Below are 10,843 nucleotides of genomic sequence, written 5' to 3' on the forward strand. Positions count from 1 at the left end.
TTTGTGATCAATTTATTACAACGAAAAGACTATTTGCAACCAAATAATTATTTCATTGCGAATAATCTTTTGTGACCAATTTTAGGTGCAAATAATCTTATCGTTGCAATAAATTAATCACAAAAGTTTATTTTTCTTATAGTTTTATGATAGAGTTAGACCTATAAATTTCTTCAAATATAACAGCAAATTAAGCCGCTATTTTCTTCATGACAATTTGTTCAATCTTGTTCATGACATCCTACTTCACTAAAACAATGTAGGGCCTGCTTGGGTTGACCTTGGAAAATTATTGGACATTGATGCTTAATTCGATTCCTATTTTTATCGTGTTTTAGTGGCTCCGTATGAATTGATTGTCATTGTCGAGAATATATGGTAAGGAAACCCTGTTTAGAGCAACGAACTGATACTTTGAATCATGAAGATTGTTTTCAGCCATGAATATCCATCATTCCCCAGAGAGAGAGAGAGAACCAGTTAGCTGGAAGAAATCATGTGCAGATCATTGAAAAAAGAGGAAAGAAAAAGAAGGGCAAGGTGAAGTCAGTTGTTAGCTGCATGTTATTGTCTCCCCGGTCGCTTCGATTCCCAAACGTACAAATTAAGAAACTTTCCCTTTGCATGCATTCGTAATTCATTCTACCATGGAAAATTGAAATTGATGGGCGCATGCATGAGCTAGCGGAAGTAAAATATCAAAGAAGATCAGCTGTGTCTTCTGGTGGCTGGCCACCATTATTAGAGTTGTAGAAAATGAGCACATGACTTTTCTTATTTAAAGCGTTCACTCCCCAATCGTTACAATTGTCTCCAATTTATAAGTCTTAACTATTCAAAACTTCTAGCAACGTGACAGAATAGTGGTGAAAAGTTGTAGACAAAGTGTGGAACAAAATTAAGAAATCCTCTTGTCAAATTAAAATGCCCAAACACTTTAAAGGTGATCCTCAAAAAATATTTTTTATAAGAGTAAAATCAGCTGCCATATGACACTTGAAAGGGTTTAGTAAATAAATCAGCCTCGGGCAGACAATAATCGAACATCCAATGTTCTGTACTAGTACTTCGACTCGAAGTTAAAGCAGGCTACAGTGTATTGTTTGCTGGAGCTCCATGAGATGGGATTCGGCCTAAGAAAAACACAAAATCCATTGGTAGAACATCAATCATCTGGACTTTCAACCCACTCCACGTCAGTATAAGCTTGAATTGAGAATGATGATGATTTGCAAATAAAAAGTCCAAAGGAAATGATTTCTTAATTTGAGGTAGTGCAAGATATGCTTAACGGCTTGCACAAGAAGCATAGTGGGCCGATGCATAAATTTGGAAAAATTGAATACAAAAGAAGCAAAGTTTTGATATCAAAAGTGAATATTTTCTTCCAATAGATTTTAGTTTTATGGTAGCCATCCAAGAAAGTCTCCCATCTCCCACCATGGGAGGAAGAATTTTGTCCTGATGGAAGCTCCAGAAATTTTTTGAATTGTTGAATCATTTCGAATGCAAGAAACGGATGAGAGTTTATTTTATTTTATATTTTATCTCTCCTCTATATATCAAAACCCTAGCATGTTCACTAAGCTGTTGGCTGGTTTCTGTAAATATCCTTTTTCTATAAGTATTTTCTGTGAAGATCATTTATTTCAATAGGCAACTTTACAGGATTTTCACGTTACTCGTACTTCTTTACATTTGCCCCTCTTAAATGATTGAGATATGCTTATAATATGAAATTGAAATTGCTTCCAAGTTGAGTGTTAGCTTGAACTGTTTTAAGTCCAAACCATGTGGAATACGGAGCCGTTACAGAGATCCTTGTTGATTGTGTATAGCCTTTCTAGTATGATTATACTGTCTGTTACAGAGATGATCTTTGATTCTGTCATCCTGTCATATGGCTCTTGTTTCCTTTCTGTTATGGAGGAAACTTGTGATTATGTGTTTCTTTGATCATTTTCTTGGTAGGTACGTTTTGTGGTCATGGGGAATATGTTTTGCACAGAACTACAAATTCACCGTCGTTATGATCTGAAAGGATCATCTCAAGGATGATTCACAGATAAAGACAAAATTGATGAGACTACCACATTGAAAGATCGGGATCTGTCATATGCATTTCATATGGACAAATTATTGTGAGAATCTCTTTTTAGGTAAGTTCTCTTATTATAGAAATTGTGATGTGAACTTTGATTTTGCAACCTATTAGTGATCAGCTTCCTTATTAGTAATGAATTTGATACCAAGACTTAGGAAACATTGAAATACTTTAAGCTCAAACCTTAATTGATTTATTTGCTTCTGTGGATTCAAAACCCACTGAGTGATTGTGTAACTCATAAAAGGAAGGGAGGGAGGGATATGATGTGTGATTTAAGATTATTATTATTATTTTTTTACCGAAAACGCTTAAGAAAATTACTGGAGTAATAAGCTCTATTTCTGAGCCAACAAACTTGTGCAGAGTACCCAAATAATCAAGCTCCAATTGAGAGCAACCAAGCGGCTGTTAGTTATGGTGGATTCAGTTGAAGTCCACATTCCTATGTGGCTCAAAACCTTCAGACCTTGTAGAGATCAGTGAGAATGGGACTCATCTCCCCTCGAGCTCCCTATAGAATCCCTAAAAAACTCTCTAATTAGTAATTACTAACCAATTTTGTAACTGATGAGAATGATAACAGTAAATAACTGAGAGACTGGGAAAGAAATCTCAAGTCGCAGCGGTTAATTGAGCAGACTCACTGGTTTCTGCACATCCTCCACATCTTATCTTGAATTGTATAGCCTTGCAAACCATGCACAGAGGAAAATTCAATATGTGGACATTAGTGCTCGCTCATTGATTTCTATAATAACGGTACTTCAATGCTTCATGAGTTGGTTTTAATTTTTTGTCTTTTTATTTAGCAAGGACAGAATGAGAAGGAAAGTGCACACTTGGTTCACTTCCTGAATCTTGAAATCCAGTTTAAATGAGTATTCAAAGGTTGACGTAACCGATGTACCCAACGCTAGTGGTTTTTGTTGTAACTGCTACAAAACCTTAGATTTTGACACTGGTTTAATAAGTTGATTATCCTATACAGTAGAGAATCTATGAAATGACAGACTTCAGAGTGAATTGGATATATTACCAGCTATCACTACTTACTGGATTGTATTCTTTTTTCATGATATTTTTCTATATTAATATGATTTTATGAAATGGTAGTGTGTTAACTTATGATGGTCAGTGGATTTCTTTTTTCCTCCATAGACAAATTTCTCTGGATTGTATGTTCTTAGAATCTCAGCGGATAATTGATTATAGCCTTCTGTTGGGATACTTCAGAGCTCCTGAGCATCTCAAGGCTCTCGTAGAAAATTCCAGTGCTTTACCCCGTGGTGATGGTAGATATTTCTTTCTTTGTTTCTGAACTTTGATTTATTTTCATTATGCTCTTATTGCATTTTGGCTAACATCCTTTTGCTTTCTCAATGCCAGTTAATTGTTTAACTGTCACACAGATTTCTGTCAGTTATATCCAGAAAATGTTTTGTTTATAGGATTACATGGGCATTACCTTCTCGACACAAGCAAAAAAACACATAAAAATACATGTACAGGCACATATAAATGGTCATGGTCTACATAATGACATAATGCATGCCCCTAAACCCAATTGACCATTCTTGGATGTGGAAACTTCAAATACATCAGGTGACAATTTCAACTGAAACCAATGGCCTTTGGGTCGAATGGAACTTAATCTCCTATAAGAATGCATGGGTGAGGAAACAGCTCCGAGTCCATGGGGTGCGAGTTACTCACAAATCAAAATTGGTTTTAGAATTGCATCATTGATTGCCTGTGTTGTTATATTTTGGTTATAAGATTTGATGCACCAAGAGGCTTTACAATCGGCAACAACAGCTAGAAATGTGGGTTTATGTTTTGCAACGTCGTATTTGGCTTTCTTTATTCTCTCCTGCTAGGCGCCTCCAACAACTTCAGGGTTCAGGACTCATACTTTGTTAATTTGAAGAATGATATGCCTTCATTCAGTAGTAATTTTATTTATTTATTTATTTTTTTAATTTTTTTGTTTGGTAATCTTGCAGTAGTTATTTGGAATATTTTTTTAACTCTTGCATATAATATGAGAGGGGTGTTTAGACTTTTGTGCAGGTATCTTGATCTGAGTGCACCATATCTTCTTTGAGCGTTATTTGGTATTATCTGGCTCTATCTCCGCTTCAGAACTTCCCAAGTACTATTAACTAGCTTTCACTTTCAAGCTTATGTTCCATTTCCATCAGCTGGAGTTTCACAAGGAGAACCCTTGATACCTGTATCTCCGCTTTAGAGCCCATGTTACTTACTGTATCATGTGGCTTTTACTTTTAGGCGTGGTTAATTTATTTATATTTTACACAAATGTTTTTATTTCATTTTATTTAATTTTTTTAAAATTTTTAAATGAAATATATTAAATAATTTAATTTTTTAAATTTTAAAATAAAATAATATTATAAAATAATATTTCAATTATATATAATTTTTAATTTCATTGATATAATAAAAGATGAGGTATTTTTTCTATATTATTGACCGGTGCAAAACTGCAAGTGCACAGTATCGTAGTTTTATAGTAAAGTAATAAGAAGAGTATCGTCCTCAGGGATTGGTACCTTACTCTTGCCAAATACCAAAATTATGCTAATCTCAATTTTATCTAGAGGAATCGCTAAGGTTTTTGTAGTAGCAATTAAAACTAGATCAACTCAAGAGAAATAAGCAAAGAAAGTAAAACTGATGTTTGAAGATCAAATTCAATAGGGAAGAAAACTTCTAGGAAATCGATTTCACCATAATTCTTCACTATGCTTTTCTCATCCAGCTAATTTAACTTAAACCTCTTTTGTCTATTAGCAAATCTCTAATTCATCCAAAAGCCTCTTTCGATAGTCAATTGGAAGTGATTCTAGTTTATCAATTCACACAAGAGTATGCAAATAAAATAATCAAGAACGCAATAAAACCAATGATTTAATTACTACACAGGTTCATACAAGTCTTTCGATCTCTATACTTACCTATGCTGAAATATCCAAGATCTACTCTATGATTCCCTCTTTCGATAGCAAATCACAAGATTAATAATCATCTAATCAATGGCCAGTTAATTAGAAGCATTAAACTCAGAATAAATCAGATAAACAAAGAGAGAATTGCATTAAATTAGCATGGACAAACAAGCATAGTTCGGAATTAGGTTACATCGTTTTCCTAGAAAGAAGAAAATTTAGCTCATACTAGAATTGGAATTCAACATAAACGAATTCACCATAATTGTTCTGAGAAGATGGGAAGAAGAAAATAAACACTGAAAAATCCTCCTTGCAGCCTCAACTGGTCGTCAAAAGCTCAAGAGAACGATTCAACGCCTTTCTCCCGTCCGTGCTCGTGTATGAATCCAACGTACGTGCAATAAATTGGAATTCCGTCTCCAAAACAAATGATTTGAATCCCTCTAGCTATGTTTTTCTCTCCCAAAGAGTGTTCTCCAGTCAAAACTCGCAGCTCTAGAGTGAAGAATGGCCTTTTATATGGTCCCACGGCGGAAAACCTAAAATCTGTCAAAATACGATGTTCGCTCGAGCGGGGTGTCGAGCACGCGTCGAGCGTTCGACTCTGCCTGATTTCGCTCGAGCGTCCTATCGCGCGCACATCGAGCGTTCGACTCTGCCTGATTTCGCTCGAGCGGCCAATGTCTCCGCTCGAGCGATCTTCGTTTTTCAGCAACCTGCTCGAGCTCCCTGTCGAGCGGCAGTCGAGCGTTTGAATCTGCCTGAATTCGCTCGAGCGGCCAAAAGCCTCCGCTCGAGCGAACTTGTAAAATCTGCAATATGAAATTTTGCAAGCCATCAAATACCCCCAAACTTACAACTTTGTTTGTCCTCAAACAAAAAGAAAAACAAATGATAGTTTAGGCAATATCAACTTGACCTCAAAGAGAAGTATCATCATTCACCAAGCTTTTATGAATTTAGATTTCATCTCTAGTATCTTACTCTTTTAACATCAAAGATAGCAAGAAAATCAATCAAAAATTTTGCAATTTGTCAAGCAAGAGTTAGGCGTTTACTTCAACCTAAAGCTAAGACCTTGAGTGTGTGTGTGATATAGTCAATTTAACCTCAAACCACCTGCAAACTCAGATAAAAGTAGAACAACCAAAATCAGAAGAATTCTCTTAAAACTTAACCCTATAAGTCCAATTTTCAGAAATCCTCTCCACTAATGTAGTCAACACCAAAATCAAAGATCAAAAGGTCTTTATTAAGGTTGTAATGATAGGCCATAGGGTGAGGGTTAAGAAAGAACTGGATATGGGAAATTAAATCAAACTGGGAAAATACTTAGTGAAAAGAACATTAAAAGAGAAACTCACATGATTCAAATCATAGCTCTTTCTTGGCAATATGCTCATACTTGTGGCATTATTATTGCTGTAATCATTGATGTAATACCAACACTTCCCTTAACAAAATTTGAGGTAATTCACTTTCCGCTTGGCGACTTCTTTTTCTTTTCTTTTCTTTTCTTTATTTTTTTTTTTTTTTTTTTTTTTTTTATCACTTCCTTTCTTCTTCTTCTTTTTCTTTGATCAAACAGAGCAAACATAATACTTTTCATAATGAAACCAATTTTCTCTTTTAAAAGTAACTCTCCACCAAAGTATTTTCTCAAACTATTAACGGTAGATTCATTGTTTTTCAGGCTTAGAGCGGGCATGGTTTATGTAGTTTAAAGAATCAATAAAGGCTCATGAAGGCTCAAGGGGGTTGACTATGGAAACACACCATGTAATGATGGCATGACATTTAGGACGGCTGGGAAAGCTTTTTGGTTATGCCAAAGAAATGCCTAGATCATTTCTCTAATATTTGGTCTCGACTAGGATTTCGCCTCAAGGACCCATCAACGGATTCTAGAGCAAAGCAAAATCGAACCTCCCTCTTTCAATTAATTCAACTTCTTCTCTTCATAAGCAAAATAGAATAAGAGAAAAACGACTATGTGCTCAATTGTGTTCAAGGTCAAAGATTTAAACCAAAGTACCCACAAAACTTCACTTGACATAAAAGAAATTTTTGAAAATTTTTCTCAAAACCATCTTCAATTACAAATTTCAGAGTCATAGAGAATTCAATCTTACTCCAATGCATGCTTGGTAAGAGACTCATACAACCCATCAACAACCCAAGACTTAGAAAACAAGAGGATCAAATGATTATAGGAGTTTACACCCCCAAACTTAAACTAAGCAATGTCCTCATTGTGATGCAAAAGTAAAAAGGATTGAAGAAATAAAGGAACTTCCCTGGTTTCATGGTGAACCTTCCGAGGTTTTAAAATTTTCCAGCTCTTTATTCTTGCTAAATAAACCTGCATCAAAAACCAATTTATTAAAACTTAAATAAATAAAGATAATAAAATAAATGAAAGAAATAAAGATAGATCTATGGGTTGTCTCCCATAAGCGCTTGTTTTAAAGTCTACAGCCAGACTTTTCAATCTTCCTCAATCGGGATCTCTAAGAGGAATAAGAGTACAGTTCCTCTCCACTTCATTGCTAAGTGATGTATCTTGCTGCAAGGCTCGTTCTAGGTGATTGGCTGGTGCATCTTCTTTAAAGGCCTTTTCTTCACATTGCTTAATGTCATCAATCCGAAAACAAGTGCTTGGCTCTTCTGGAATTCTCATGGCTTGGTAAATGTTGAACATAACTTCTTCCTTGTTCACTCTCAATGTTAACTCACCCTTTTGAACATCAATCAAAGCTCGTCCCGTGGCCAAGAATGGTCGACCAAGAATTAGTGGGACTTCTTCATCTTCTTCCATGTCTAACACCACAAAATTAGCAGGGAAGATAAATTTATCCACTTTTACCAATACGTCTTCTATGATTCCACGTGGATACTTGATGGACCGATCCGCTAGTTGCAAAGAGATTGTTGTAGTCTTCATCTCTTCAAGTCCTAATTTCCTGCAAACAGAAAGTGGCATAAGATTAATGCTAGCACCAAGATCACATAAGACTCTATCAAAAAATGAATCTCCAATAGTGCAAGGCAAAGTGAAACTCCCCGGATCTTTCAATTTTTGAGGCAATTTCTTTTGAAGAATGGCACTGCATTCTTTAGAAAGCTTCACTGTTTCAAACTCTTCCAATCTTCTCTTCTTGGAAATGATGTCCTTCAGGAATTTGACATAATTTGGCATTTGTTCCAAGGCATCTGCAAAAGGAATATTAATGTGAATTTTCTTAAAAATATCCAAAAACTTAGAAAATTGCTTATCTAGTTTTTGCTTTTGAAAACGCTGAGGGTAAGGAAGTGGAGGAGCAAAAATAGGAGGATTGTCAGGAAATGAAATTGTAGGAGCAAAGTCGGTCTCCTCTAGTGTATCATTGACAATCTCATCTTCTTCTACTTTATTCTTGCTTTGGCCAATGTTCACAGCTGTAGGGGTTGACTTGCTCTCCTTTAATGGTGACCTCTCTATTTCTTTTCCACTCCTAAGTGTGATGGCCTTGCATTGTTCCTTTGGATTCACTTCAGTGTTGCTGGGAAAAGCTCCTCTTTGTTGGGCATTGATGGTAGTGGCTAGTTGCCCAATTTGCACTTCAATATTCTTTATAGCAGCTCCCATATTGCTACAATGAGTCTCAATGTTGTCCAACCGTGAATCAGTCTTTTTAAACCTTGCATTGGTCTCCTGAACAAAGGAAACCATGGCATCCTCAAGTGACATCTTCTTCTCGCTTGGTTGGCTATCAAATCCTGGAGGATGTTGAGGTTGCAACACATTCTTGGTATTTCCATATGACAAATTCTCATGATTTCTAAGCCCTGGATGATAGTAATTTGGCATAGGATTACCACGATAATTGTAGTTCCGATTATTGACATATTGAACTTGCTCTTGACTCGCCTCATTGCTTGGAACTATCATGCTTGTGGATGCAACATATTCTGTACTTTGTGGTATCCTTTGAGTTGTCAAGGCTGAAATCTGATGAGATAGAGTAGCTACTTGAGCGGAAAGAGCTGCTATCGGCTCCAATTCATGAATTCCAGCTACCTTCTTAGCCAAAATCCTCTCAGTTGGCCATTGATAGTTGTTTGAGGCCATTTCCTCCAAAAGTGCAGTAGCACCTTCAGCTGTCTTCGACATCAAAGTTCCACCAGAAGCAGCATCAACTATAGTTCGAGTTTGCCCATTTAACCCATTATAGAACATCTGAACTTGCAACCAATCTGGCAATCCATGTTGTGGGCAACATCGAATCAAGTCCTTATACCTTTCCCATGCTTCATAGAGTGACTCAAAATCATTTTGCTTGAATTGGCCAATCTCACTCCTGAGTTGGGCTGTTTTGGCAGGAGGAAAGAATTTAGCAAGAAACCTCTCAGCCATGTCCTGCCAACTAACGATGCTTCCCTGTTGTAGAGATTGTAGCCAACCTCTAGCCTTGTCCCTCAAAGAGAAGGGAAACAATCTCAGTCTAATGGTGTCTTCAGTAACACCATTAATCTTCACAGTATCACAAATCTCCAAAAACATAGCCAGGTGAATATTGGGATCATCAAGTGGTGATCCACTGAATTGAGCCTGCTGCACAATGCTAATCAAAGCTGGTTTGAGCTCAAAGTTGTTGGCATTGATTGGCTGGCGCATTATGCTCGAGTAATTTCCATTCACAACTGGCCGTACATAGTCCTTCAAGGTGCGTGGTAGTACCTCACGATCTTCTTCAGCCATGACTAGTATCTTATTTCTTCTTAGTGATCTAAGAGTTCTTTCAATCTCCGGATCAACAGGAAGAATATCACGAGATCTAGCACGGCGCATCCAACGTCAAAAACACACCTGTAGAACAAATTAAAACAAAATTCTAAATTAAAACCAAGATTACTTTGTATCGATATTGACAAAAAGAATAAGAATAAACCAATCCCCGGCAACGGCGCCAAAAACTTGACCGGTGCAAAACTGCAAGTGCACAATATCGTAGTTTTATAGTAAAGTAATAAGAAGAGTATCGTCCTCAGGGATTGGTACCTTACTCTTGCCAAATACCAAAATTATGCTAATCTCAATTTGATCTAGAGGAATCGCTAAGGTTTTTGTAGTAGCAATTAAAACTAGATCAACTCAAGAGAAATAAGTAAAGAAAGTAAAACTGATGTTTGAAGATCAAATTCAATAGGGAAGAAAACTTCTAGGAAATCGATTTCACCATAATTCTTCACTATGCTTTTCTCATCCAGCTAATTTAACTTAAACCTCTTTTGTCTATTAGCAAATCTCTAATTCATCCAAAAGCCTCTTTCGATAGTCAATTGGAAGTGATTCTAGTTTATCAATTCACACAAGAGTATGCAAATAAAATAATCAAGAACGCAATAAAACCAATGATTTAATTACTACACAGGTTCATACAAGTCTTTCGATCTCTATACTTACCTATGCTGAAATATCCAAGATCTACCCTATGATTCCCTCTTTCGATAGCAAATCACAAGATTAATAATCATCTAATCAATGACCAGTTAATTAGAAGCATTAAACTCAGAATAAATCAGATAAATAAAGAGAGAATTGCATTAAATTAGCATGGACAAACAAGCATAGTTCGGAATTAGGTTACATCGTTTTCCTAGAAAGAAGAAAATTTAGCTCATACTAGAATTGGAATTCAACATAAACGAATTCACCATAATTGTTCTGAGAAGATGGGAAGAAGAAAATAAACACTGAAAAATCCTCCTTGCAGCCTCAACT

The 10,843-nt window shown here is 36.1% G+C and overlaps 1 non-coding gene across 1 annotated transcript; it reads left to right on the forward strand.

The window, feature by feature from the left end:
- The first annotated feature begins 9,320 nt into the window (after nucleotides 1–9,320).
- Nucleotides 9,321–9,427, forward strand: LOC122283492. Its single transcript, XR_006230894.1, has one exon. It is a non-coding gene; the product is annotated as a small nucleolar RNA R71 (small nucleolar RNA).
- The last annotated feature ends 1,416 nt before the right edge of the window (nucleotides 9,428–10,843 follow it).

Source organism: Carya illinoinensis, chromosome 11 (assembly GCF_018687715.1).
Source record: "Carya illinoinensis cultivar Pawnee chromosome 11, C.illinoinensisPawnee_v1, whole genome shotgun sequence".
NCBI lineage: Eukaryota > Viridiplantae > Streptophyta > Magnoliopsida > Fagales > Juglandaceae > Carya > Carya illinoinensis.